This window comes from Lissotriton helveticus, chromosome 3_1 (genome assembly GCF_964261635.1).
Source record: "Lissotriton helveticus chromosome 3_1, aLisHel1.1, whole genome shotgun sequence".
Classification (NCBI taxonomy): Eukaryota; Metazoa; Chordata; class Amphibia; order Caudata; family Salamandridae; genus Lissotriton; species Lissotriton helveticus.
Genome location: NC_136061.1, coordinates 1,853,148,331 through 1,853,174,091, shown reverse-complemented (window position 1 = coordinate 1,853,174,091; position 25,761 = coordinate 1,853,148,331). Strand labels below are relative to the sequence as shown.

The window sequence follows — 25,761 nt, the reverse complement described above, 5'->3', positions numbered from 1 at the left end:
CAGCAACGAGTTTTAGGCCTATGTTGCCAACGTTTTACATTGTGCACGTTAATTCATCGAGTTGTCCCCGTTTCTAGGCCTCCAAGGGCCCGGACACCAGATTCGGGTCTCACGTCTCCTGAAACCACTCCGAGGAGCGATGCAGCCCCTCCAGCATCCCTGACCCTTCACTTATTTTCTGCCAAGCAGCGCGGTGCCCAGCCTGGCCTGCCTGCCTGTCTGCCAAGAATATGTTATGCCTCTAGTTATCAGTTCAGCTCCCCGGCTTCACATTCCTAAGCTAACGAACCGCATAAACATCTTCATCTATAGTCTAGTCTTTCTGTCTCCATGCAAGAGAATTACTGAATTAGTATCCATAGCACACGCAATACATAAAGAAATATATGCATACACCAGCCTTAGTGTCAAGTAGCCTTTGCCCTGATGACTTTTAGATTCTATCAACATGTTCTCTAAACACAAGATATCAGATATGCTATAGGTACATGTCGTCCTGACATCCCAGACTTTAGTCTCCTCTTCTAGTGCCAGAAGTCAGAGCCCCAGCTCTCTCTAGTTACACGTCATGGCCCGTTTGCGCGCACCAGTAGGTTAAAGGTTCCAGCTGCCCAGGTAGCCCCCTCCATGTACCCACCCATTTATGACACTTCTGTGACGTTTACATCACATGTCTTCGTGCACACTCTGTGCATGCCTTCTTTGTACGCCCATATGTTCTTATCTTACGTTTGTCACTTGTTACGCCTACTGTATGCAATACAATTGTACTGTTTTACTATATATACTATGTAATGTTAATGAGACGTTGCAGCTGCCATTCCATTCCATTGCATGCCACATCATGGTCTTTAGGCTCGAGCCATCCGATTAAAGCCATTCTGACTCAGATATCACGGATCCTGCCTCTTATTTATTGAGCTATCTGTTATAGTTAATGTATAGAAAAATAGTATCGGTAATTAATTATTTATTTACCACAGGGGTTGAGGGTGAGTGAGGGTGAGGGTGAGTGAGGGTGAGGGTGAGGGTGAGGGTGAGTGAGGGTGAGGGTGAGCGAGGGTGAGGGTGAGTGAGGGTGAGGGTGAGTGAGGGTGAGGGTGGGTGAGGGTGAGTGAGGGTGAGGGGTTGAGGGTGAGTGAGGGTGAGGGTGAGTGAGGGTGAGGGGTTGAGGGTGAGTGAGGGTGAGGGGTTGAGGGTGAGTGAGGGTGAGGGGTTGAGGGTGAGTGAGGGTGAGGGTGAGTGAGGGTGAGGGTGAGTGAGGGTGAGGGGTTGAGGGTGAGTGAGGGTGAGGGGTTGAGGGTGAGTGAGGGTGAGTGGTTGAGGGTGAGTGAGGGTGAGTGAGAGTGAGGGGTTGAGGGTGAGTGAGGGTGAGTGAGGGTGAGGGTGAGTGAGGGTGAGGGTGGGTGAGGGTGAGTGAGGGTGAGGGGTTGAGGGTGAGTGAGGGTGAGTGAGAGTGAGGGTGAGGGGTTGAGGGTGAGTGAGGGTGAGGGGTTGAGGGTGAGTGAGGGTGAGGGTGGGTGAGGGTGAGTGAGGGTGAGGGGTTGAGGGTGAGTGAGGGTGAGGGGTTGAGGGTGAGTGAGGGTGAGGGGTTGAGGGTGAGTGAGGGTGGGTGAGGGTGAGTGAGGGTGAGGGTGAGGGTGAGTGAGGGTGAGGGTGAGTGAGGGTGAGTGAGGGTGAGTGAGGGTGAGGGTGAGTGAGGGTGAGTGAGTGAGGGTGAGGGTGAGTGAGGGTGAGTGAGGGTGAGTGAGGGTGAGGGGTTGAGGGTGAGTGAGGGTGAGGGGTTGAGGGTGAGTGAGGGTGAGGGGTTGAGGGTGAGTGAGGGTGAGGGGTTGAGGGTGAGTGAGGGTGAGGGGTGGTGAGGGTGAGGGGTTGAGGGTGAGTGAGGGTGAGGGTGAGTGAGGGTGAGGGTGAGTGAGGGTGAGGGGTTGAGGGTGAGTGAGGGTGAGGGTGAGTGAGGGTGAGGGTGAGTGAGGATGAGGGTGAGGGGTTGAGGGTGAGTGAGGGTGAGGGGTTGAGGGTGAGTGAGGGTGAGGGTGAGGGGTTGAGGGTGAGGGGTTGAGGGTGAGTGAGGGTGAGTGAGGGTGAGGGTGAGTGAGGGTGAGGGTGAGTGAGGATGAGGGTGAGTGAGGGTGAGTGAGGGTGAGTGAGGGTGAGTGAGGGTGAGGGTGAGTGAGGGTGAGGGGTTGAGGGTGAGTGAGGGTGAGGGTGAGTGAGGGTGAGGGGTTGAGGGTGAGTGAGGGTGAGGGGTTGAGGGTGAGTGAGGGTGAGGGGTTGAGGGTGAGTGAGGGTGAGGGGTTGAGGGTGAGGGGTTGAGGGTGAGTGAGGGTGAGTGAGGGTGAGGGGTTGAGGGTGAGTGAGGGTGAGTGAGGGTGAGGGTGAGTGAGGGTGAGGGTGAGGGGTTGAGGGTGAGTGAGGGTGAGGGGTTGAGGGTGAGTGAGGGTGAGGGTGAGGGGTTGAGGGTGAGTGAGGGTGAGTGAGGGTGAGGGGGTGAGGGTGAGTGAGGGTGAGGGTGAGTGAGGGTGAGGGTGAGTGAGGGTGAGTGAGGGTGAGGGTGAGTGAGGGTGAGGGTGAGTGAGGGTGAGTGAGGGTGAGGGTGAGTGAGGGTGAGTGAGGGTGAGGGGTTGAGGGTGAGTGAGGGTGAGGGGTTGAGGGAGGGTGAGGTTGAGGGTGAGTGAGGGTGAGGGTGAGGGTGAGTGAGGGTGAGGGGTTGAGGGTGAGTGAGGGTGAGGGTGAGTGAGGGTGAGTGAGTGGTTGAGGGTGAGGGGTTGAGGGTGAGGGGTTGAGGGTGAGTGAGGGTGAGGGGTTGAGGGTGAGTGAGGGTGAGTGAGGGTGAGTGAGGGTGAGGGTGAGTGAGGGTGAGGGGTTGAGGGTGAGTGAGGGTGAGGGTGAGTGAGGGTGAGGGTGAGTGAGGGTGAATGAGGGTGAGGGTGAGTGAGGGTGAGGGTGAGTGAGGGTGAGTGAGGGTGAGGGTGAGTGAGGGTGAGGGGTTGAGGGTGAGTGAGGGTGAGGGTGAGTGAGGGTGAGGGGTTGAGGGTGAGTGAGGGTGAGGGGTTGAGGGTGAGTGAGGGTGAGGGTGAGGGGGAGTGAGGGTGAGGGGTTGAGGGTGAGGGGTTGAGGGTGAGTGAGGGTGAGTGAGGGTGAGGGTGAGGGGTTGAGGGTGAGTGAGGGTGAGGGGTTGAGGGTGAGTGAGGTAACCTGGCATGGTAACCTGAAAAAAATGTGGGTGTGAGCCATGTGAAGGGGTCTGCGGTGAGTGTGAGACCCGAAAAGGCAGAAGTCGGGAAGGTATGCACGAAAGTAAAATGTGCACAAATAGGGCCATGCGGTGGGCGAACAAAGCAGAAGCGTCTGGCAGGATGGTGGTGCCGGAATAAGCTGTGCACATGTCAGGCCATGCTTCGAGTAACTTATAGAGATGCGGCTGACAGGATAGTAGGGTTGAGAGCAAAAGCGCCGAAGGGGCGCCTGTGTATATGCTGCTAATAATTAAAAAATGCATATGAGAACTGTATTATCGCAAATGATGGAAAAGATATCTCACCTGAAAGAAAAACAAGAAAGGAAACAAGATGGAGGGCATTGCTGTGGGGAGGGGGGGGGGGAGGAGAAATGCACACGGCGGGCAGGGGAGGGGGCGGAGCGGGGAGAGCGGCATGAGGGTGTGAAGCAGCCGGGGCCTTTGAAGTGAAGCTAAGCTTCACTTCAAAGGTGTGGGAGGAGTGCGGCTGAGGGAACAGACGGCGATTTGGTGATGTGCACGCGCATTTTAGGTCAATGCGCTTGCGCATTGACCTAAAAGCCACAGGCACAGCACCAAATCGCCGCAGTTAGGTAAACTTTGTTTAAAGCCCTATAGTCTCGCTTCTCTCAATGCGCATGCGCATTGATAGGTCACGAGACCTAAAAAGGTGTAAGTGTTGAGGGAGTGTGGAGGAGTGGCGGGGCTTACATGGGGTACAGTTTAAACTGTTGGTGAAAAATTTACAAATCCTAGGACTAAAGGTTTACATTTATTTGTGCATGTTAACGTTTTTCTTTTTTTATGCAAAGGGCATAGTGTGCTGCTGAAAGGGAGCTGTTACATTAGTAGTGGACCTACGACACACAGATTACAAACTGATCCTTGATCCACTTCACTACGATAAGAGTCTGTGACTTGCGGTTTTTGCAGCAAGGGCTTTAACTCACTGAGCTTTCTCACCAAGACTGCAAACAGTAACCTGCAGGACGCAGATCTTTACTGGAGGTGCATGCACCCATAGTTTTCTTTCTAATGAGGTTGGAACCTGTGTCCTGCAGCCTACACAGATATTTGAAGTAGGTATATCACCCACTGACCTATCTCACAAGAAATGAAAATGGATTACCTTCAGATTACATACAGATTAATCAGATCAAGGTTTTCCTTCTCTGGAATTCTGTTTTTGCCACCACTGCCATTTCTGGTTCCTGTACCTCAGCACGGAATTTGTTCATCTCTATTTACAAATACAGGACATGCAGCACGGTTTTCCTTCTCAGCGTGACCACAAACATGCTAAATCAGAAAATTATAGTCTTTGCAAAAGCAGTTGATCCGAGCCGTAATTCGATCAGAATTTCGGGTAGTCAACCGTATGCCTCTCTCAGGCAGCCCCTTTTCCTTAGAAAGAGGGCAGGGGTCATTGGTTGTATACTGGCACAGAATGAATGCAGATGGAGCCCAGCCCTCTCACCATGGAAAGAAAAGGTACTTCTATCAGGTAGTATCATGACCAAACAATCCGCAAATAAACCGCTGCATCTACTCCATCAATGCAGATCTGTTAGTCATCGTGCTCAAAACTAGCCTATCCTCAGGGCTACTGGAACTATGCAGCGGGAATGGTCAAATTATGCGGCAGGGGCAAGTAAACTATGCACCAAGAAAGGGCAAATTATGTGTCATACTACTGCACATGTTGTGTTAGTATTACTTCATTAACTGGTCATTTGTAAGCTTGTTAACACTGTCTGAGCATTAGTTGCAACTCATTAGTATCAGTTCAACATCCAAATATAGTAATATTCAATAGAAAGGTGACCAGTTAACCTTTGCAATGGCCCTTCCAATGGGCAGCAGCATATGTCACTGCGTTTGCACTGTTTGAGCTAATAACAATTTCTTTTGTTAAAACCTGCAGATTATGCGGCAGAATGCGGCAAATCTATAATTATGCGAAAATCGCCACAGCTGTGCAATCACATAATTCCAGTGGCCCGCCTATACTTCTACATCTACCCAAACATAGCTTACTAAGGCTTAATTATATTCTTTTTCATGCATGTTTGAAAAATCTGATCATAGATGTCAGGACATGTGCCATAAATATTATCATAGGTTATATTCATTGGTTATTATGACGTTATTTCATGCGATTCTAGTTATGACTTTATTGAATATGATTCTACTATTTATTGCAGGTCTTTTTCACTCCTGAGTTGAAGCCTGTGATGAACCCGCCCCATTTTGGACAACCCCAATAAATCATCTTCAGTGAGTACACTGGTCTCAATAATTTACAGTATTGATCTCTCTCTTCTATTCCATCTTCTGCTTGCCATTAGGATATGGATAGTGATTTTGATATTTATGGTGAGTTGTGTACTGCATATGTCTCGTCCCACCTACTTCTCATTCTTCAGTTCTCCCCATTGTTCAAGTCATCAGATATGCTGGACAAATCAGAAAAACAGACAACTAATGTATTTTCAATTCTGGCAAAGGTCTGCATTCCAGGTGTTCACTTTCAAGCACACAAGGCAGAATTTGGGGTGGTAAAAACTTCCATAGATACAGATGTTACCTACATGTATGGTTTCCTACATATAAGGTTTATTTAAATAAGGGGACAGGGTGTGGTGTAACAGCCAGAGCTGCTGATTTGGAACTGGGGAACCAGGTTTGAGTCTGGCATTGGTTCAACATCCTGTAAGTCTGGTCCTTGTGTAATGTAACTGGTGTTCATGTGAAATGCTCCATGCCTTTTGATCGAAATTTGTGCTACATAAAGCAGCAACAACAACAAAAAAAAACTGCAAACATTCAGGTAGTGCACCGGTCATTCAACAACTTAGCCAATACACGCACATGTTATGCTTGTTTCAGGTCCAGAGAGGACCTGACTTGGCAGTTCGGGCTGGACTGTTCCCATGAGGAGCAGGGTCAAGGCTGATTTGCATATCGTCCAAGCTGGGGTGGTGTGGGGAGCAAAAGAAGGATGGATTAAACCCAGATCTTTGTGACTGGGGGTGAATGTTTGCATTGTGCAGCATTCCGTCCATTTTTTGTTCTTTTTCTTACATCATCACGTTGAGCACAGCCTTTCTCTCATAGACATCTAAAAGCAGCACCTGCCAGGGTTCTAGTAGATCTTATATCTCACAAGGAGCAAAACATGGAACTGATCATACGCAGTTTGCCAAAAATCAAACTGAATGGTGGAAGCACTTACACAATGAGTAAGTTCAGACAAGGTAGTCTCCTTCAAAGGCAATCCTGAGGTCTAACCCTTCCCTTTAATTTTCTACAGTGGGCATGTTCCATCTTTTAGCCTAGCAGATTCATTTAACAGTAAATGTGCCTGCCATGTCTGTAGTTTTTTCACTGGAGTATTCCCACTTAGGGGTATGGGCTAGAAAGCGTTATTCTGGCACAAAGCTATCACACAGTTGTTATCATTTGTGCAGGAATAGTAATAAGCCTGTTATGTGTAGTACCAAAGAAACACACCCCATGATAAAATTCAGCCTGACATACCTCTAACTGTCTTTACTTAAGAGGAATAGTCCCAATTCTGAGGCCTAATATTAGTCAACTGCTTGTTTTATGGCTTATTTTTGTCTCTGAAAGCAATTTATTCAGAACCTTACATTTGTAGTTGGAGTGAGAATCACTTTATTATAAAAAATAACACTGACATTTTTACTTTGGAATGTGTTCTATATGAACCAGGAGCAGGCGCTCTTTTTAAAAACCCACACATTGCTTGGAAGCACTGTGGTGTAAAGACATCATGCTAGCAACTGTTGGTATCTGGCCATGGCCACTCAGAAACCTGCTCCTTTTTGTATTTTTGGGGAGTTTTTATATAGCACGAACTAGACCCAAAGTTATCATAGCACTTTACATGAGCACCAGTTGAGTTAGAGACGGACACATTCATTTTTAGGCACAGGGAGATTTGCCCAGAATCACAGCATGTTGAGCGTTCCTGTCGAGACTCGAACCTGGTTCCCATCTTGGAGATCGACCGCCGTAGCCGCTAGGCCACATCCTCTCCTTTGGAGGATAGTCCAGATTCCTTGCCCTAGAATAGACAGAAGCTGAGGGGAGTGTCCTACCATACGTCATCCTCACAACATTGTAAGCCTTGCCTGGTGGGTTAAAGTTTGCCTTTAAAAATGCAATCTCAACACCTCCATCCTGCACATGGGTCAGCTCCCCTCCAGTGCGCTTTACACTTTGCATTTTTCTATTGTTAGCTTTGCTTTCACTATTTTAAATCTCGGATACGCCTACACGTCCGATATTGCAATGCTGGATTACCAAATAGGTAAAGTAGGCACCGGCCTATGGGCCCCACTCCTTTTAGAGGCCATTTGACAACTGAAGACAATTATATTGATTTGATCTTGAAAGAAAATTACAATCAACTCAAAGAAACAAAAACTTTACATTGAAGACTCTATATAGAAAATACTGTATCAATGTAATGTACCCATTAACAACTTAAAGTACATAAACTGGAGAAGTCAGATTCACATAACAGTTTGTCTCTTAAAAGCTCATCTTATGGCGGCTGTAAGTTTGTAAAAACAAAATCTGGTGCATTGGGCATTTAGGGGATAATTTTCGAGGGGGGTCAACAATTTCGAGTGCCTAGGGGCCTCCACAGGGTTTAATACAGCACTGACCAGATTCCAAAGGAAAATCTAAGAAGGGCTGCAGTAGTCATTCCTAACATGAGACAAAGTGAAATATTTGTTTGCAATATAGGCCAGATGCTGCTCTAAAAAAAGCAAGAGTTATTTTTTTGCAATGATTATGGTAGTCGCAGTTAGAACGTGAGTGTTTGTAGAAGTTGTAAGCTGTGTTCTCAAAAACCTTGCTTTAAATTTATTTGAAAGTTTTATAGAGCGTGGACAAGACCCTTGCGGGTATCAGAGCCCTTTACAGTAGATGAGTTTAGTTATATCATACATTAACAGATATGCAAGACCATAATACAGAGCATTATTCATGAAGACAAAAAGTAAAGCAACATGATGCACAACAGGAATGGCCTGGAGAGTCATAGTAGTATAATGAGGAAAAAAAAAGTCAAAATATATAGCAAATCGTTGAGTATACAAACAGAAAAGCAGTAAGGTGCAGAGCAAGGGCGGGCTGACGCAGCAAGGTCGTGGAAACCTGGGACTATGTTAAGGTGAATTTTGCCATAAGGATTCCTTTTACTTCCAACTTGAAGGATGAGGTGGAGGGGTTCAGTCTTTTTTCCGGTGGAAGGGCATTCCATATCCTGGGTGCCATTCCTGAGAATGATCGTTTGTAAGTTTTTTGTCTTGTTGAATTTTTGTGGCTTCAAAAGGAGGTTTTCCGCACTTCTTGTGGTTCTATTCCCACCGGATATTGTGAGTTTTTGTGTGAGATAGCTGGGAGCATTGTGATGTAAGGCCACAGGTAATGGCATTCTCACATATAGTAGTAGTAGAGAGGAAAATGGAGGCCAGTCATATTATCTAAACTATACAATGTGCTTACATGCCAGATACATATTTTATTATTGTGTAGGTGGTAATGCCTTTTGTTGCTGTGTTCATTTTGTTGACTGCCGCAGCGGGGAACAGGGAAATCAAAACTGTGGGGGCTTGTTATTGACTCGATTGGAAAACCTGTGACAATAAATCACCCTATTGCGTGGTGAAATTGTCTGTTATTCTTCTTGAGAACACGTGGGGATGTAAAAGGAAATCTATCTCGAGAGACAAGCTGAAGGACTTTCCTATAATCGAAGTAGAAAGCTCTGTCACTCGCTCGGATGGTGCAGGGTGAGATATGTGACACGAGTGATTCTGAAACTGTTCATTAACCTTGTAAAGAACCAACGTCTCCCCTGGCAATCACTCACCGGCTGTTCTGTTGCATGTGAAGGGATGTGACTCCCCTCATGTCATGTTAAGGATGTGTTTGATAATGAAATAAGTGATGTACATAGCAAGTAATTCATCCAAATAAGCCATCAGCTGGGCCTTACATTTTCGGATGCCAGTAAAGATCCGGTAGTTCACACAAACTCAGATGTTTTGTCATTCTTAGGTCTCGGCTACACAGCGCTTGCACTGTGCTCAAGCCGTATAGTTTACAATTCAGTGAGCTTACAACCCGCTCACAGCATACCATTAGCAGGGGCGGCGCCTCCGCTATGGCGTAGGAGCGTTACCCCACTACCTGTCGACGCAAGCAAAAATTAAAATTATCTAAATGCAGATCACTTTATTTTTTGTCCTGAGGCTGAGTCTTGGGGGCGGGGCCACAGCGCCGCAGCAGGGGAGGAGCAGTGGTGTGCCCTACTTTCTGTGCGCATGAGGGTTTGGCCGGATGTCACTCTATGCGCACTGACATCTCTCCAACCCAGCTGTATTGCTGACTGGAGAGATCAACAGGCACAGGCTCTAAGGTCCCAATGGAGTGCAAAACCAGTGCCCTCCGCTTAATCCCTACGCTGCTCTCCTGGGGACAGCAGCGTTGGGATTGGCCATAGGGGAAGCTGGGAGCTTCAGCCTGTGCCAAGAGGAAAAGCCCGGGGAGCAACGCGGCAAGCGGAAGACCAGCAGGTAAGTTTTATTTTACAAATATATAGTTTAGCCCCCTCGCACTAGCGCCCTCCCCCATGCTCACCCCTGCTGCTCAACCCACCCCACCACTTTTATCTTACATCAGCCGCTACTGACCATTAGTTGTTTTCGTTGTCACAATCATGTGCAATCTTTCAATAGCTTAGCTCCCGTAGGCTTCCCTTTCTTTCTGTGTAAACTCCTCCCTGGAGAATGGACCAAGCACATGAGTTCCTACTTGTCTATTTGCACCATACAATTTTGTTACTTATATAAGCCATTTAATATCATTCCTGACCCCGGAATGTACATTCCTACCTTTAACAAAGGTGTATGGATTTTTATTTACGTTGCTTTCACCCTATCTGTTGTCTCTAATGAAGCTTTAGTTACTTACACCTACAACTGTACTACTCTATGCCACTGTACTCTACATTACTCCACTCTACTCCATTCTATGCCACTCCACTCTATGCAAATCTATTCTACACCACTCTCTTCTATGCCACTCCACTCTGTGCCACTTTACTCTACGCCACTCCTCTCAACGCCACTCTATCTATGCCACTTTACTCTATGCCACTCCACTCCACGCCACTCCAATCAATGCTTCTCTATACCACTCCACTGTATGCCTCTCTACTAAATGCAACGCCACTCCACTCTATGCCACTCCATTCCATACAATGCCACTCTGCGCCACAGTACTCTATGCTACTGTACTCTATGCCACTCTACTCTATGCCATGCCACGGCCATCAACCCCACCCTACTCCACGCCACGCTGCTCCACTCCACTCAGTGCCACACTACTCCATGCCCCCAACTATATGCCCCTTCACTTCTACTCTACTCTACTCTACTCTACTCTACACTGCTCCACTCGACTCCACACCACTCCACTCCACTATGCTCTACACCACTCTATGGCACTCCACTCTATGCCTCTGTACTTTATGTCATTCAGCTCCACACAATGACACTCCCACTCTGTCCTACAACACTATACTCCACTCTACACCACTCCACACCACTACACTCTATGCCACTCTATGGCACTCCACTCTATGCCTGTCTACTCTACGGTACTCTATGCTATTCCACTCTACTCCATGTCACTCTATGCCACTCCATGTCATTCCACAAAGTGCCACTCTACGGCACTCCACCCCACTCTACGCTACTTTACTTCATGCTCCTCTATTCCAAGCAATGCCACTTCACAGCACTAGATTCTGTGCCACTCTAGTCACACTCTGCTCTATGCCACTCTACTCTATGCCACATTACTCCACAGTGCTGTACCCACCCCATCACTATGTGCCATTCTACTCTATGCCACTCCACTCTATACCACCCCACTTTATACCACTCTGATCTATGTATATTGCCACTTTACTGTACACCACTCTATGCCACTCCATGCCCCTCCACTCTACGCCACCCCACACCACTCCCCTACTCACAATGCCACTCAATGGCACCCTTTACCACTCTACTCTACTCTTCTCTATGCCATTCTATTTTATGTCAATCTATTCTATGCCACTCCAATATGCCACGCCATTCCACTTTACACCATTCAACTTTATTATTATTATATTATTATTATTTAAAATCTTATATAGCGCGCAGCTACCCTTGGGCATCCCGGCGCTTTCCAGACAACATCCGATGGTAATGGGGACAAAGTTGACGCATTATACAGGAAACAAAAAGGTTTTAAGACCTTTACGGAAACGCAGTGTGCAGGGCTCAGCGCGTAGTTTTAGAGGAAGCGAGTTCCAGAGCTTTGCCGTATTAAATGAGAATCTTCTCCCGCCCGTACGGGCCTTTTTAACTCTAGGAACTAGTAACAGATGTTTCCCTTCTGATCGCAGCGTTCTGCTTGCTTTGTATGGGGTAACTAGGTTTTTTAGAATGAGGGGGCCTTTACCTGCGAGGATTTTATGGGCAGTACAAAGTGCCTTAAAGGTCACTCTCTCCCGCACGTGGAGCCAATGCAGCGCCTTCAATGCCAGTTTCGCTGATTGCGTCCTTGGAATGTCCATAAGCAGCCTTGCCGCTGCATTTTGGACCTGTTGAAGAGTCTTGAAGGTCGATTCAGGGGCGCCCCAAAAAATGGCGTTACTATAATCGATTGGTCTAATTCCATATAAATCAAAAAATATCAAATGTTAATGCCAAACGTAGTTTTTAAACAGCTGTCACATTTTATTCATGTGTGACCGGTGAAAATCCATGATTTTATCCACAAAATAAACTGCATTCCATGGGTGAATGAGTTGCAATCATTAAATTATTGCACATCACATTATGCATCCCAATGCATTTCGGGACCAGCCCTTCCTCAGGGGACAGATCTAAGGAAACAATCCAAATGAAAACATTTCAATATCCTATACCGATAACTCCTAACTTGAAAGCATATATCTCACAAACTACATTCTACTGTGTATTCATACACGTGAATAAAATAAAATACGTCATGTGAACCAATAACGTTATCATGAATGCATATATAAACATGCTGAATAAACATGCTAATACTGATAACAATAAAGCTGGACATAATTGTAACCAAACCAAGTTCGCCACAAACAAGAGTGAAAGTGCAGGTGCTCGAAATATCCCACAGTGAACATGCTCCGTTTTCAGGAGAAAAATGTGTGTTACAAACAAATGTAACCAGTGCGTTTTAAAATACCCTCGTGCAATACAGTCTGTGCCTGTCAACAGACAGGGGCTAAATAACAATCCCCCACTCGGTACTTACAGATTGCGGATGAACAAGCGACTCAGCAAGGAGTCGTCAAAAGCGGTGAATCGTCAAGAAAGTAAGAGCGTGAGTGCTCATTAAATCAAAGGTCCGTGAAAAATGCATGCAAGAAAGAAACGAAGGACTACCCCATGTGCTGCAAACACCAGTCATCACCATATTAGCGGCCATCTTAGAGTGGTGAAATAAACATAGAAGCACAAAACAATAAAAACATGCAAAAATGATGAATCAATGAACATATAGAAGAACTTATCTGTAACAAACATATAGATACAAACTCCAGTACTCATATAAAGCTGATGTGAAAACATGCAGAAATAATGGGTGCATCGACAGATAAACATACAAACATATAAAAGACATGTAGATACGGAGTTAAGCAAAGATATATTTAAAGATAACACAAAAATTCCATGCGGTCATTGAGGCCGTTCGGTGCCATGGTGGACATAAAGCGGATCCAAAAGTTGTCTCTTTTCAATAGAGTGTTCTTGTTGTTGCTGGTGATTTTAACCTGCTCAAGAATTAGAAACTTCAATTGCGCCACACTATGTCTGTGTTCCAAAAAATGGGTAGCCACACTGGATTTCATGTTTTGTGTGCGTATATTGCTTTTATGTTCCAAGATTCGTACTCGAATCTTTCTTTCCGTGTGACCAATATAGCACTTGCCACAAGGGCATTTGAGCATATAGATGACATTGCTGCTATTGCACGTGGCATTGACTTTCAGTTTTATGGTATGTCCCTTCAAAGGATGAGTCGTTTTGTTGCCTGGGATACAGTTCCCACAGTTACTACAATTGTAGCAGGGCTTTAGACCATTGTAAATAAGTGAGGATGAAGTTGCTGTTGGGTGGTTCAATAACTCCTTGACATTGCGGCCTCTAGTGAATGCAAACATGGGTGGTTGGTTAAACAAACCATTGAAATCAGGTTCCATAACAAGGATGGGCCAATGTTTCCGAATGATGTGTTGAAACTGATTCGACAGTTTAGAGTATTTCGAGACAACCACCATTCTGTCTGAAGTTTTTTTTGGTTTGGATTTCAAAAGTTGTGCTCTCACACATTTGTCAGTTCGCTGCATGGCTAGATCCAAGATGGGTGTGGGATAGCCCCGTGCTTTCAAACGTTCCAATGTGTTTCTGAGGGCTTGTTTACATTCCTGTTCTTTAGACACTATGCGTTTCACTCTTAACAGTTGTGCATAAGGTAAATTGTTTTTAAGGCCAGGTCGATGAAAACTGCTGTAGTGTAATATGGAGTTCCTATCGGTAGGTTTGCGATAAATCGTCGTATGCCAGTCTGTGATGTCACGATGTATTTCAACATCAAGGTAGTGGACGCATTTATCACTGTATTCCCAGGTGAACTGGATACGTTCATTAACGTTATTCCAAGACTCAAGAAAGGTGGTAAGGGTTTCAGTAGAGCCTGCCCATAGCAGGAAAATGTCATCTATGTACCGAAGGTACATTTTTCCATGTAGTAGCCAGTCATTTTGAGATAGAATATGAGACTCTTCAAACACTTGCATATAGATATTAGCATAACAAGGAGCTGCCGAATTTCCCATGGCAGTCCCGTTCAGTTGGAGTACCCATTTGTCTTGTACGTTGAAGTAGCTATGATATAAGGTGTACATAGTCAATTGCATCAGAAAGACCTGTAGGTCTTGATCCAAATTGGAAGTCATCAGTGTTTGTTCAATCGCTTCCATCCCTCCATCATGGGGGATGGAGGTATAAAGTGAACATACGTCCACCGTACACATAATCAACTCGGTGTTTCTGAGGATATTCATAATCGGTTCAAGTTTGACAAGAAAGTCTGTGGTATCACGTACATGTGACTTTGATTTCAGAACAAATGGTTGTAAATACTTATCCAGAAATTTACCCGTATTCTCATGGATGCTGCCTCTGGTAGACACAATTGGACGGAATGGAGGTTGAGTCGCATGCTTATGCATCTTAGGAAGCATATACATCGTGAAAGGTTTAGGGTTGATGGGAGTGAGATATCTTCTCGTCCTGTCGTCGATGGTGCCATTGTCAAAAGATGTATTGATAATTTCAATCAGTTTCTTTGAGAACTCTAAGGTAGGGTCTCCCGGTAGAAAATCATATACATTAGAATCATTAATGTGAGCCTCAATGTTTCGTTGGTAAAAGGCGGTATCCATAACCACTAATGCTCCACCTTTATCAGCATTCATGTAGGTAATCATAGGGTTATCCGCGAGATTCTTTAATATATCCCTTTCTTTTTTGGACCAGTTGCCATGTTTCACATGGGATTGGAAAGGTAAATGAGCTATTTCTTGTCTCACTAGATTCTCAAAGGCATCAATAATTTTGTGGCTCTGGGGAGCCAAAAAGGTACTATGCGGTCGGAGACCTCTCAGCATATCATCATCAAGTTTAGGTGTCTGGCAAATGTTCTCAAAGTAATGTCTCAAACGGATATTGCGTATCAGTTTGAAGGTACTGACTTCCAATTCCAAAGTGTTGGACGAAGTGGTTGGCACGAAGGATTGACCCTTTTGTAGTGTTTTGATTTCCAGAGTCGACAATGTGGTAGCCGAAATATTGATGACCAAATTGTCATCTGGTTTTATTTCCGTCTGTTGTTTCTCTTGGGTTTGGTTACGGGTAAGTTTTTTCCGGTTACCTCGGCGGGTTTTTCCCCCCCGGGGTCTCTTTGTTGTTGGCCCGGTTCCAAAAAATGAACCGCAGATTCAGTGGAGGTACTGGGTGTCTGAGCATCTACATCAGATGTCTCTCGGGTAGAACGATTTCTGTTTTCATCCTCAGAAGAAGAGGTCTCATTCCCTGAGAACGGATTATAGACTTTGTTAGGACGTCGGCGGGCATACACCTCTGCCCAGGTGTACACCTCGCCGAGCTTGTAGTCTATAGTGTCTCTTTTAAATTTCCGCAGTTTCCTCTCTTGTGTCTCCCTGGTGTGTTTGTCAATTTGAGACTGTAAATCTTCAAGCATCTTGGTAAATTCCTCGATTGGCATGGCTTCGTCCAGCTCCTTCTTTATGCTAGTGATCTCTTGTGCTAGTTCTTCTAGTGTCTTAGAAAGTTCCTCGACGATCAAGAGGATCAAGTCGAGGGAGCACTTATTGAGGATAGAGTACCAACGCTCAACAAATTTAACATTGTTCTTACATAGTAATGGTTTAAGCGGGACTCTTAAGCCCCGGGGGATCCTTTGTGCCCGATGGTACCGAATTAAGGTGCTGGCATGTAGTTTTTGGTTAGATTGTTTCCTTAGCAAGTATAATAATTGTCGGATGTTGCTCTCCGCGCTTCGGGTGTTGCCCGTAGATGCGATATCATCTTGTATAAGCCCATAGATCTTGTCTGCATCTGCTGTAGTGAAAGCGAATGTACTCGCTTTCAAGTCGGTCATGCCAGAGACCGCGTCGAAATTCATAATCAGAGCGTGCTGAGAACCAGTGGCAGAAAATAAGTATGAACAATCAAAGCGTGGGTACTCGCACAGCTAAAAGTAAATCGGGTAATGTCTTTTGAACACTGAGTGTGCAACAGAGGAAACACTGTCTGCTCTAACAGTGTGAAAACCAAGGTACTAATGCAAGGCTCACTCAATGGAGTGAGCACCTCCGTGCACTACTTGAAGACCATTGGTCTAATTCCATATAAATCAAAAAATATCAAATGTTAATGCCAAACGTAGTTTTTAAACAGCTGTCACATTTTATTCATGTGTGACCGGTGAAAATCCATGATTTTATCCACAAAATAAACTGCATTCCATGGGTGAATGAGTTGCAATCATTAAATTATTGCACATCACATTATGCATCCCAATGAAGGGACATACCATAAAACTGAAAGTCAATGCCACGTGCAATAGCAGCAATGTCATCTATATGCTCAAATGCCCTTGTGGCAAGTGCTATATTGGTCACACGGAAAGAAAGATTCGAGTACGAATCTTGGAACATAAAAGCAATATACGCACACAAAACATGAAATCCAGTGTGGCTACCCATTTTTTGGAACACAGACATAGTGTGGCGCAATTGAAGTTTCTAATTCTTGAGCAGGTTAAAATCACCAGCAACAACAAGAACACTCTATTGAAAAGAGAGAACTTTTGGATCCGCTTTATGTCCACCATGGCACCGAACGGCCTCAATGACCGCATGGAATTTTTGTGTTATCTTTAAATATATCTTTGCTTAACTCCGTATCTACATGTCTTTTATATGTTTGTATGTTTATCTGTCGATGCACCCATTATTTCTGCATGTTTTCACATCAGCTTTATATGAGTACTGGAGTTTGTATCTATATGTTTGTTACAGATTTGTTCTTCTATATGTTCATTGATTCATCATTTTTGCATGTTTTCATTGTTTTGTGCTTCTATGTTTATTTCACCACTCTAAGATGGCCGCTAATATGGTGATGACTGGTGTTTGCAGCACATGGGGTAGTCCTTCGTTTCTTTCTTGCATGCATTTTTCACGGACCTTTGATTTAATGAGCACTCACGCTCTTACTTTCTTGACGATTCACCGCTTTTGACGACTCCTTGCTGAGTCGCTTGTTCATCCGCAATCTGTAAGTACCGAGTGGGGGATTGTTATTTAGCCCCTGTCTGTTGACAGGCACAGACTGTATTGCACGAGGGTATTTTAAAACGCACTGGTTACATTTGTTTGTAACACACATTTTTCTCCTGAAAACGGAGCATGTTCACTGTGGGATATTTCGAGCACCTGCACTTTCACTCTTGTTTGTGGCGAACTTGGTTTGGTTACAATTATGTCCAGCTTTATTGTTATCAGTATTAGCATGTTTATTCAGCATGTTTATATATGCATTCATGATAACGTTATTGGTTCACATGACGTATTTTATTTTATTCACGTGTATGAATACACAGTAGAATGTAGTTTGTGAGATATATGCTTTCAAGTTAGGAGTTATCGGTATAGGATATTGAAATGTTTTCATTTGGATTGTTTCCTTAGATCTGTCCCCTGAGGAAGGGCTGGTCCCGAAATGCATTGGGATGCATAATGTGATGTGCAATAATTTAATGATTGCAACTCATTCACCCATGGAATGCAGTTTATTTTGTGGATAAAATCATGGATTTTCACCGGTCACACATGAATAAAATGTGACAGCTGTTTAAAAACTACGTTTGGCATTAACATTTGATATTTTTTGATTTATATGGAATTAGACCAATGGTCTTCAAGTAGTGCACGGAGGTGCTCACTCCATTGAGTGAGCCTTGCATTAGTACCTTGGTTTTCACACTGTTAGAGCAGACAGTGTTTCCTCTGTTGCACACTCAGTGTTCAAAAGACATTACCCGATTTACTTTTAGCTGTGCGAGTACCCACGCTTTGATTGTTGTTACTATAATCGAGTCTAGATGTTATAAGACCCTGAATCAGCAGCTTCCTCGATGTTAACGGTAGGAGAGGAAAGATTTTACGTGCCGACCTAAGCAGGGCATAACACACTCCTGCTGTTTTCTTAGCTTGAGTGCGAAATGACAAGTCTGGTTCTAGCCAGACTCCAAGGCTCTTGATCGCTTCTTTGGGGGCCGGGGGATCACCCATACATCCCGGCCAGCTGAGCAACGGGAGAAGGGTGGTTTTACTTCCCAGCAGCAGTATTTCCGTCTTTGAGCCATTTAACTTGAGGGAGGATTCTCCCATCCAAGTGTGAACATCTGCCAAGCAGAAGTTCAAGGTGTCCGGATTGTCGGCCAGGTGGGATAAGGAAACCACTAGCTGCGTGTCGTCAGCGTAGCTGACGATTTTGATGTCATATGGGGATACTACGTCCGCCAGGGGGGCCATATAAACATTAAATAATGTAGGGCTCAGCGAAGAGCCCTGTGGCACTCCACACTGGAGGGGAATAGATTTGGACCTCTCAGAGCCATCCCAAACCTGGTAAGTTTGATTCGAGAGAAAAGATCTCAGCCACTGCAGGGCCACCCCAGACACCCCTACCTCAGCCAGCCGTCGAATCAACACCTGATGGCTCACGGTGTCAAACGCCGCGCTGAGGTCCAGGAGGATCACTGCCACTGACCCTCCTGAGTCCAGAATACGTCTCGCTTCATCAACGACCGCCAAGAGGGCCGTGTCTGTGCCCTGACCTGGGCGGAATCCATTTTGTGATGCCCGAAGGAGTCCATTCGACTCCAAAAAGGCTGACAGCTGCTTGTTGACTAACCGCTCAGCAATTTTGCCGAGGCCCGGCAGCAACGAGATGGGCCTAAAGTTCGACAGGTCAGTGGGGTCCAAATTGTTTTTTTTTAAAAGAGCCTTAACAACAGCCATTTTCCAAGTGGGTGGCACCACACCCTGGATAAAAGAGGCGTTCATTAGGTCTGTCACGGGAGCTGCAATGGACGCTGTTACCTGTTTGAGGAACTTCATGGGGACGGGGTCCATGGGGGAACCACTTTTAATCGACGATAGGGTTTTAGTGACGTCGCTCACTGATACTGGGCCAAAGGTGTCGATATCGAAAGCGGTCTTTCTGGCCTGAGTTCCCACGACCTGCTTGCCATTGTCCTGAGATAGACCAGGCTGGTGCAGGGAGTTTAGGATCTTCTCAATTTTTGTGTGGAAGAACTCAGCTAGTTCCGTGCTTTTTTGTTTATCATGCGTAACAGCCGGCTCCGGCACTTTAAGCAGTTCTTTAACCACTTTAAAGCTCTCCCTAGAAGAACTAGAGGCAGATTTAATGCGGTCTTCGAAGAATAGGGCTTTCGCGCGTCGCAAGGCGGACTTGTAGCCCCTCATTGCCGCTCGATATTCTTCTTTCCTGGAGACTTCCCAGTTCTTCCTCCATAGCCTCTCCATCCTTTTACATCCCTTCCTAAGGGTGCGAAGATCTACGGAGTACCACGGAGCTGAGCCAACTCGTTTCTCCCTCTTTTGAACTCTCTTTTTAGGAATCAGAGCGTCTAAAGAAGCGGATAGCCAGTTGTTGATGTTAGCATCGGCCTTAACTGGGTCCGACTCAGGAAGAGGGGGCGTGTCTTCCAGTTTAGAGGTCCAGTTATCAACCGATAATCTGGACCAGGCTCTATCCACTAGGAAGGCCTGTTTGGTACTTGTAGGTGGTAGGTCAATTTGCCAAAGTGCTGATACCAAAAAATGGTCTGACCATGGAAGGGGAAGGGCCGGCCTAGCTGTAAAGCGGGGAATGTTCGAAAACATCGGGTCGAGCAGGTGTCCCTTTTCGTGAGTGGGCCCGAAGTTAATTAGGTCCAACTCACACTCTTTTAAATCGCTCTGGAGGTCCAGAGCCGTTTGGTCAGTGGGCTCGTTGAAGTGAAGATTGAGATCACCCAACACCATGAAATTGGCTGTAGATGCGGCCAGGACCGTCACTGATTCTACAAGGGAACTCACAAAATTACCCAGTGCGCCTGGGGGCCGATAGATCAACAAACCTGATATTGACACTGTCGGGGATAACCTGAGAGCGAAGTGGCAGCTCTCACAGTCCGAGAGTTGGCCATTCTGTGCCCTGCAAACAAACAGGCTCCTGTATATAATACTTTATGCCACTCTACTCCAATCTATGCAACACCACTCTAAGCCACACCACTCTGCTCTTCCCAGCGTCACCCCACTCTACACCACTCCACTCTACCCCATTCCACTCTGCGCCACTATACTCTACACCACTGTATTCAGCGCCAGTCTACTCTACATCACTTCAGTCTATGTCACTCAACGCCACTCTAGCCTATGCCACTCTACTCTATGCCACTCTAATGTATGCCACTCCACTCCAATCTATGTCACTCTATTTTATACCACTCTATCCTATGCCACATCACTACCTTTTGACCATGCTGAATAGCAGCCACACAAAGCCAATAGCTCTCAGATAGGCAAGACCCATTGACTTTGCCAATGTTTGTTGTATCATGCCAATAACTCTCATTTCCAGGACTTAATGAAATCCTTTCTTGATGCTATTGGGACCCTCCACTGGCTTGGAGCACATCTTTATCTATTGTGCCTGTAACCTATGTCAATGTCATGGGGCAGTGAGCTATGTGTCAGTCCAACGTCTCTGATACCTGGTTCTGCATTTGTTCACTTTTAACACTTTGAATTGAATGGCTTTAAAATGAAAGTGTGTTTCATTGCAATACTGTTTGTGAAAAGTGACTGTGAAAAGCCACGTATTTTCCTTTTTTCCTTTACGAATAGGCTAAAATATTTGTAGCATTAATCGAGACACTTTCATTCAAACACATTCGAAACTGTGACACTACAAACATGGGATCAATCCTAGGTGTTGTCCTGTACCCTTAACCCCTAAACATCAAACCTTTAACACTATACCAATCCTTAAACTATATCCTAAAGCTTTAACCATATACCCCAAACTGCAATCTCTTAACCCTGTACCTTTAGCCTTTTAAGGTTAGCTCTAACCACTCACCATTGACCTATATACCCATAACCCCATACTCCTCATCCTAAAAAGGATTACCTCTTTAACCCAAACCCTTGAATCTATGTCACAAACCCTTAACCCTATATCATTCACATTGTACCCTTATTCCTCAAGCCATCACCCTTAATCCTTAACTCCTAACACTTGTCCCCTTAACCTGTGTTGCCCAAATCTACACTCTGTACCCCTCTGTACCTGCAGCCCTTAACCCCTATTTATATGCACTTAATCCTTATAGTATATATTCTACACACTTAACCACTTTCATATTTCTGTATATTTCATAACAAACAATTTTGTCAATGTTCCATTTTCAGAATGAATAATTAAGAAGTATTATTTTTTAGAGTTTTGCTTTTGAAGTTTTGGGCTAATGCCAATCGCCTGAATATGGTCTGGTATTGAGGCCGGGTACATTTTTACACATGCTAAATCTGCTTACACACTGTCAGCACATCTAGACCCAGATTTACTAAGATATAACACAATGCAACGCAGCACAGCAAGTGAAGATACTGCACTGCGTTGCGTGAATGGGAAAGAGCAGTACAGTACCATATCTTGAAAGTTATGCCGCTGTTCTGATCTCTCCCTAGTGCTGGCACATGTAATGCTGCCATGAGCCAACACAGCCACTATAGCATCCTGGTGCAAGGGTGTCTACATTCTAGTCAGCATCGTTTATGTGCAGCAAGGAGTACCTTCATTCACAAAAACTATGCTGAAAAGCAATTTCCTCTATCTAAGTGTGCTGCAGACTTCAGCACACGTCCAAAGAGGAGAAACGAGGGGAAATAAAGATCTTTCTCCTCGTTATGCTCAGACTCAGAAAGGAACAGGATTTTGGCATGAATCCATGTTTACATAGATATGTAGTTGCTTAAAAATCGATAGGTGGTTGCAGAGAAATGCCCATGCACCACCCACGAAGCTCCTCTCTGGCGTAAAATAATGCAAGGCAGCACATTGCACTGCATTGCATCACTTTTTGTTACAAAATTGTGACTTGCATTGTTTTTCAAATCCCAGCAGAGGAATTTGTGTCAGGTCTGCGCTGCAAAAAAAGTAACGCAAACCTGACTCCAACTCTTTTTAAATCCCGGGTCTAGTTTGCAACCCAAAGTTAGTAGTTTTCTGTTGAATTGAAAACCATCAACGCCACTGCATCACTTTTCAACATGGTTTAATGATCAAATGGAACACAATGGCGGTATGCCATCCTTTGGCTAATTCAACAACATAATGCCCCTTACTAAATTGCTAGATGACATTATATTAGGAAGATTGATTCTAGCCAATGAAAACGACCAGTATTTCACATTATAACCTCTAGTATTTTAATCTTTGCTGTGTGGTGCAAGCTCTGTTTGAATTAGATTTGATTAAATGCAGACTGTAGGGTCCACCTGTTGTCCATAAAGCCACCTGCCTTCGGACTGCTAGAGTGAGTGGCTTAGGTTGGAGGGGACATGTAACAGTGCATGTCCACTCTACCTGTTGCATGTGTGTGTTTATTATGGTGTACATGGAGTTAGTGTATCTGTAGTGCTTTACTGTATGGGAACAGGAATCCATTTTGGATTACTTGTGTGTGATTGGTACACAAGCTGTAGGAATGGGAAAGCGTATCAGACAGGAGTTAAGATTGTAGATAATTCCTAGAGCCATTTGAAGTGGACTCAGGATCCTGTGAAAGGAAGGAGTTAAACAGATGCCTCCTTGGGCTAACAATCCTCGCCCCTTTGTGTTCCATTCATTCACCAGTGTTGTTAGCCCAAACCGGCTGAGAGGTATCTGAGTGAGAAAGCCTGTCCCTCTTTTGTTTCTTTGTTTTTTGTCTCCATGACTGTCAGCTCATGCCTAGGAACCATCATTCTAGTCCTCTGACCACCGCAGAGACCTTTTTCCAGCCCTATAAAACCCTCACGAAGCACTCAGGGTTTCAGATCCGCTGGTGCTCGGGTGTGCTATGCATGCCCTCCGAATCCATCAACACTGCTCTGTTGTCGTGCCTTTTCACAAGTATCTTTAAATTGTACTCTGCTTTTCTGTATATAGAGATAATGCTAATCACTAGTATATGCAGTAGACCTTTGTACTCTCTACCACTCCTATGTAACTCTTAGAGTATATCCATTTGTATCCCTTCCCTATGTATATAGAGATAACTCTAATCACTAGGATATGCAGTGGACCTTTGTACTCTCTACCATTCCTATGTGACTCTTAGAGTATATTTATTCGTATCCCTTCCCTATGTATATAGAGATAACTCTAATCACTAGTATATGCAGTAGACCTGTGCACTATCTACCATTCCTATGTGACTCTTAGAGTATATCCATTTGTATCCCTTTCCTATGTATATAGAGATAACTCTAATCACTAGTATATGCAGTAGACCTGTGTACTATCTACCATTCCTATGTGACTCTTAGAGTATATTTATTCGTATCCCTTCCCTATGTATATAGAGATAACTCTAATCACTAGTATATGCAGTAGACATGTGCACTATCTACCATTCCTATGTGACTCTTAGAGTATATCCATTTGTATCCCTTTCCTATGTATATAGAGATAACTCTAATCACTAGTATATGCAGTAGACCTTTGTACTCTCTACCATTCCTATGCGACCCTTAGAGTATATCCAGTCATATCCCTTCCCTATGTATATAGAGATAACTCTAACGACTAGTCTCCTATGTGACTTTTAGAGTATATCCATGTGTATCCCTTTCCTATGTATATAGAGATAACTCTAATCACTAGTATATGCAGTAGACCTTTGTACTCTCTACCACTCCTATGTAACTCTTAGAGTATATCCATTTGTATCCCTTCCCTATGTATATAGAGATAACTCTAATCACTAGCATATGCAGTGGACCTTTGTACTCTCTACCATTCCTATGTGACTCTTAGAGTATATTTATTCGTATCCCTTCCCTATGTATATAGAGATAACTCTAATCACTAGTATATGCAGTAGACCTGTGTACTATCTACCATTCCTATGTGACTCTTAGAGTATATCCATTCGTATCCCTTCCCTATGTATATAGAGATAACTCTAATCACTAGTATATGCAGCAGACCTCTGTACTCTCTACTATTCCTATGTGACTCTTAGAGTATATACATTCGTAGCCCTTCCCTATGTATAGAGATAACTCTAATCACTAGTCTCTTCTTTGTGTGACTTTACATCTTGTACATTTGCAATTTTTTCTGTTTGTATCTTTTATGTAACACATGTAATCCTTAGTCCTTATGTTTTGCAACTGGTTCTTATGTAAAGCGCTCTGACACCTTCGGGTAAAGTTTGCACTATATAAAATCGCATTAAATAAATACATTTTTTTTTTACCCTCTACGGACTGCCACTGGCGGCCCAAGAAACTTTTGTCCATCTCCAAGACACCCGTACTCAGTCCTGAGAAGTCTTGATCTCGCTCTCACATTTCCTTAGCCAACCCCCACTAATCATCAGACAGCTGGTCTTCCAACCCTGCCACAGCTCAAGACCTCTTCTGCTTGCAGTAAGAGGCCATCACCCCGTACTGAAGAGCATCTTATTGGCCCTCCTGACCCTCAAATATAAGCAAACGACCTTTGCTAGCCAAGAGATTCTCATTTGGAGCTCTAAGAACCTCAGTCCCTTGTCTTGTCACCCAGACCCCTCTAAGGACCCTCCATTAGCCACTGAGTCCCTAGGTGCCTTCATTCTCTGCAGTCATCCCCACACCTGAAAGTAAAGTGCAGCCAGGCACCTCACTTACGAATCTGCCAGTACTCTCAAAATCAGTATTTAAAGTCTGTAAATGCGAAAGTGAGACCCCCACTGCAGAAGCCTTTTTCAAATACACACACTTTTGTACTTTTTACAAGCAGCTGTTTCCTCATTCTTGCAGCTTAGCGACGATTTAGATGTACCATGGATGCAGCAAACGCTCATATACTAGGTAGATTACTCAGTTGTTTCATATGATTGTCGCAGTTTTTTGTGTAAACGTGAGGCCACAAGGTCCTAGCATGGGAAATTGTCCATTGTATCATGCTCTTGTTTCAAATATATTCATGTTATCTGCTTTGTCCTTGCAGGACAAGTACACAGTTACTGTACAGATGTTGATACAAATTAATGTGATAGAGTTGGTTAGTAACATTCAGTTTAAAAGAATCACTTAGGGTATATAAAGCAATGATTGCTACTTCATGTAGCCTTTCATGCCACACATTTGCAGTCTTTATGTGCTGCATCAAACAGGTTTTCCTAATGTGTGATACTTTAATGGTACGTGATTTGCTGGTTTTGGAAGGTTTGAGGGCTGAGACTGCCTTGCTTGGATTTAAAATCATGATTTTCAGACCACTACATATTTCAGCAGTCATCCCTTATCTATCTACCCTGAAGCAAGGCGAGTTTAAATATACATTTCCATCTTCATTGGAGTGACCAGGCATCCTGGATTTGCTGTGACAGTCCCGTTTTCAGAGAAGGGCGACTGAATTCAAAGGGTGGCAACTTTGTGTGTTCCAGCACATAGTTAGCTAGAAGCCTCAAAGCAGAAACCAATTTTGTTTACATATTGATACCATATGTACAATTGCGTT

General features: G+C 44.6%; 1 protein-coding gene across 1 annotated transcript in view; it reads left to right on the top strand.

Moving 5' to 3' along the window:
• The window catches only part of TSPAN4 (tetraspanin 4), a 2,988,612-nt gene that overhangs the window by 349,503 nt on the left and 2,613,348 nt on the right, over nucleotides 1-25,761 (top strand). Inside the window, exon 2 of the mRNA XM_078682789.1 lies at nucleotides 5,446-5,518. The gene's annotated coding sequence lies outside the window, so the exon portion shown is untranslated. The remainder of the gene's footprint in view (nucleotides 1-5,445; nucleotides 5,519-25,761) is intronic.